General features: G+C 41.3%; 1 long non-coding RNA gene across 1 annotated transcript; it reads right to left on the bottom strand.

Annotated features, from left to right (window-relative positions):
- Positions 1-727: 727 nt before the first annotated feature.
- On the bottom strand, positions 728-1724 carry LOC146666113 (uncharacterized). The gene is made up of 2 exons (XR_014912429.1): positions 1532-1724; positions 728-923 (listed from the first exon to the last, which is right to left on the bottom strand). It is a non-coding gene; the product is annotated as an uncharacterized LOC146666113 (long non-coding RNA).
- Between the last annotated feature and the right edge of the window lie 2499 nt (positions 1725-4223).

The following is a 4223-nucleotide window of genomic DNA, read 5'->3' as shown; positions in this document are numbered from 1 at the left end:
TCTTTTACAGGTGTTTTGTGCCAGAAATGGAGTGTCCACTGAAGACTGAAGATACTGAATCTCTACGCCTTGCCATTGATCCCTCTTGTGCCTTCATCTAGACAAGAGACATTAACTTAACCACTCTCATATGCTCTGTACCTACATCACATTCCCTGACAGTCGTAGCTTGGCTCATCTGAGGGTGAAATTATAAGAATGTGTTATTTTGCAAAGTGCTCTCTAGTGTTCCTAAATAAAATATGGCCTTGAGGTCATTTCTTTTGAATTAATCCCTTCTTCTGAAATATAAGAACCTCTTCTGGTTTTAATGGCACTTTGGATTTCCTGACTTTCTGTTCCACTTCCAAACCCAAATAGATGCTGACAAGCTGACACAGTAACATGGAAGAGGGAAAGACGTTGGAAAGGACTACTACAAATAAACCTAATGCCTAACAATGAAAAGTGTAAAATAAGAACAACAATAATAATAATAATAAAGATAAAAGATGAAGTAACAAGTTTTTAGTTTTGTTTATTCCAAATGATCATCCAGATGTCTGTGACATGTGATGACAAACACCATAATGGAAGGCCTTAGTCATCACATGCTTAAACTCATCATATATTTTTGCATATGCTGAACAGGCAGTCAGACATGCTGTAACTGTGGGGTAGAAAACAGCATGAACACCATACGGCAGGGGTCTCAAACTCCAGTCCTCGAGGGCATGGAAAAGTTGCATGACTCCAGTCCACCCTTGAGGACTGGAGTTTGAGACCCCTGTCATATGGAATATGACAGGTGTGGTTGAACTGCATGAAGACTCTGAAGTTTCTCTTCTCTTCTGGCAGGACAGGAATGTGGCCTTGTCCTGTGAGCCACAGTAAGGATGTACTTAGAGTAGAACTGGACTGTCACCGGCCTCAGGCTCTTCACCCTTTTCAAAGACAAAGCAGTCATTTAGATAAAATATTAGATATTGTTTACCTGTAAATGCACAAAGAGAATTTAGAAATGTAATTATTGTCAAGAGTGAACAAGTACTGATAGTGTAATCTACAGCTGTGGCCAAACGTTTAGAGAATGAGAAGTGTTGTTTGTTTATTTACAAAGTTTGCTGTTTCAGTGATAGTTGTATATCATATTATATCACTTCAAACAGAGGTGATCCAGTAATGCTGCACTAATGAATTAGACTAACTATTCACTTTAGCTAAAGTTATTAAGTTAGCTAAAGAGTTGGGATGCTGTGTAAGACATAAATAAAGCTAAAACACAAAGGTTTGGGCACAGTTTTGCATGTTTCCCTACTGTAGGGGTCTCTGCAAGCATACAGAGGGGGTACTCTGAGAGGGTCCAAGATGACAACTTTGGAATTCTACTAGAAACAGTCGATCATATTTGTTTGTCAAAGCTGAATTCAGGGCAAACTACGCTAAATTAGCGTTTTTAGCTAGCAGCTACAATAAGCATAACAGTTACCTTACGGCTATCTTTTGTTAACATGACGCTTGTTCTTATACATGTAATACATTTATTACCAACCTGAGAGTTTATCCGCTGGTCATTCGACATGAAGAATGACTTCTGAAGTCTTAATTCAGCTCAAGACGCTGTAGATTCCCGTCGGTAACACTTTCGGTCCGCTAGTAAAACGTAGTTCTATTAATCTGCGCTTGAACCGGAACCGGATGTAAGTTCCAGAAAACTGAATTTTGGAACTGAAATTGAATTGTAGAACTGAAACTGAATGGTGAGAAGTGAAACTGAAATTATTCGAGAGCTGAATTTTTAAAGGATAAAATGCAGTTTCAAAGCAAATCAATTCATTTTCAAAAAATAAATTCAATTTCAATTTAGTGATGATCATTTTCAAACCATAAATTCAATTTCAAATTAGACTAATTCAAATTCAGTTTTCAAAAGCATTTATTCAAGTTACAATTCAGATTCAATCGGAGCAATTCAAATTCAAATTGAACTTATTCAAATTCAGTTTCTGATGGCACAGATTTCTGCCCATAGGTGGTCTCCTCTGTCTTGTGGTGGACAGACATTTTTTTTTTACTGTAACAAATAATTTGTGGGACATCTTTTTGTGACACCCGATTTGTTCTGTCATTTTAGTTTCAGTAGTAATTTGAAATGGTTGTACAAAAAAAAAACCCCAAAAAAAACAAACACCAGATGCATTGGCTGCATTTTTAAATAAATAGTTGTATATAACTTTAGCCGTTACAAAATTTGTGCGCAAGTTTTCAAAATTTACAATTTATATTTGCATTTCAATTTATGAAAATAATTAACATGTTTGTGGTTTTTACAGTAAAAAAATATAACTAGTACTAGGATTTTATGTTTTTTGTGGGATTTAAAATCAGTTGTGTTAATACAGTATGTCTTTTTTTTTTTTTTTTTTTTTTTTTTTTTTTTCCTTAAATGACATCAGAAACAGCAGTATGCGACATTACGTGATGGCAGAGCTTCAGTTCATCCTTTGTCATTTTTTTTTTTTTTTTTTTTTTTAATAAATAGGACAGGGGGAATGAATGAGAGAGAGAGGGGGAGAGAAAGAAAGAAAACCAAAGGGGAGAAGAGACGGTGAGAAGGGGGGGGAAGAGAGACAAAAAAAAAAAAAAAAAAAAAAAAAAACTCCTGGGTCACCTGTATGGAGAAAAACAAACAAACAAACAAACAAACAAACAGAGGAGACAGCAAACAACAAAGAGCAACATAATAATAGAGAAAACAAAGCACCATCACAATAAACTAGCTAGTCATAGATATCAGTATTTACTAAGTAATAAACAATATTGTGCAGCACGCAAGATAGACAGCGCACAGTGTGCTTTGAGGCAGCAGCCAAGAAAGCTTTAGTCCGCGTCTGTGAATACCCATGTGTGCATACCTGTGTGGATCAGCATGCTTGCATTCCAAAGGTTTCTCCATGTAATGATCTGCTAGGGAGTGTGGGGGGGCCTCAGCCCCGTCCTCCAGGGTGTGAAGCGGGTATGGAGGAGATCAAAACTCCAGACATCCAGAGGCCCCCAGAACACAAAAGACCATGGAAGACCAACAGAGGGGCAGCCGCGCCACTGTTCCAGTAAGAGCTGAGGAGAGTCCCAGATGAGGGCTCACTCAGCAGCCGCGGAGCAGAAGCCAGGGGGGGTTGCAGTGACGCGCCCGTGAGCTCCGCCGGCCCCCAGCTGCGCCTGAGTGACCGAGCCCTAGGCCGAGAGGCCGGGGGCACCCCACCTCCAAAGGGGGCCCGAGCGAGCCCCAGGCCCCAGGCCCCGACAAGCGGCCGCCAAGGAGTGAGCCGGTGTGTACCCGGACGCCCACCCCCAGACACAAAGAACCACCAACACACCGACACCTGAGGGAGTCCGCCACCGGCAGGGGAAGTGGTGGTGGGTGGAGATAGGCCTCCAAACCTTGGAGGGCCTGAGGTGTCCCCAGAGAGGTGGCGTCTGATACCCAACCTGACATATAGACACAGACATACAGGCACACACAGACACAAACATCCATTCCCACCCTCATGCTCTCATATGCACTCACTCCACACTCAACCAACGTGGAGACAGACATAAAGAGACGCTGTACACACAATCACACTCCCCAAGCGTACTCTACAATCCGGGTCTAGGTACCCTTGCCCCTGGAGGGGGGAATTGCACCCAGACCCAGGTGGTGTTACCCTTTTCCCTGCGGTGGGGAGAGGCAGACCACCCCGACTCCGCAGCAGCAGGGAGGCCCCACACCCCAGACCGCAGTCGGACGGCCAACTCCTCCTACTAGCCCTCCCGCTCCAGCAGGCCGCAGAGAACTGTTAATACAGTATGTCAATGAAAAAATGTGAAGTTGAGTTAAAAAGAATGATACCAAGCAAGGCGAGGCAACACCCCCCCCCCCCCCCCCCCCAAAAAAAAAAAAAAAAAAAAAAAAAACCAACATAAATGAAACAATTTAAAGATGAAATACAAAGGTAAAATCAAAAGTAGTGAAAAATGGCCAATTATATTTTGGACCTCAGAGGGTTAACCCAACAAATCCTGAAAATTTAGGTTTCAGCTTTTGTTCATGACTCCAGATTTCTGATGTGTTGTGTAAATTTAAGCATGTAACAATTACATTTTTTTTCTAACAAAAAAAAGAGTGGAAGTTAAGTTAGACTTGTGTTTGTAAATGACCCACCGTGTAGCTTTCTGGATTTTTTATACTTATTGGGCTACAT

The sequence above is a fragment of the Rhamphochromis longiceps genome, linkage group LG7, assembly GCF_057381845.1.
Source record: "Rhamphochromis longiceps isolate RC_006_pf linkage group LG7, R_longiceps_female_GT1.1, whole genome shotgun sequence".
NCBI lineage: Eukaryota > Metazoa > Chordata > Actinopteri > Cichliformes > Cichlidae > Rhamphochromis > Rhamphochromis longiceps.
This window is presented reverse-complemented; position numbering and strand designations above follow the sequence as displayed.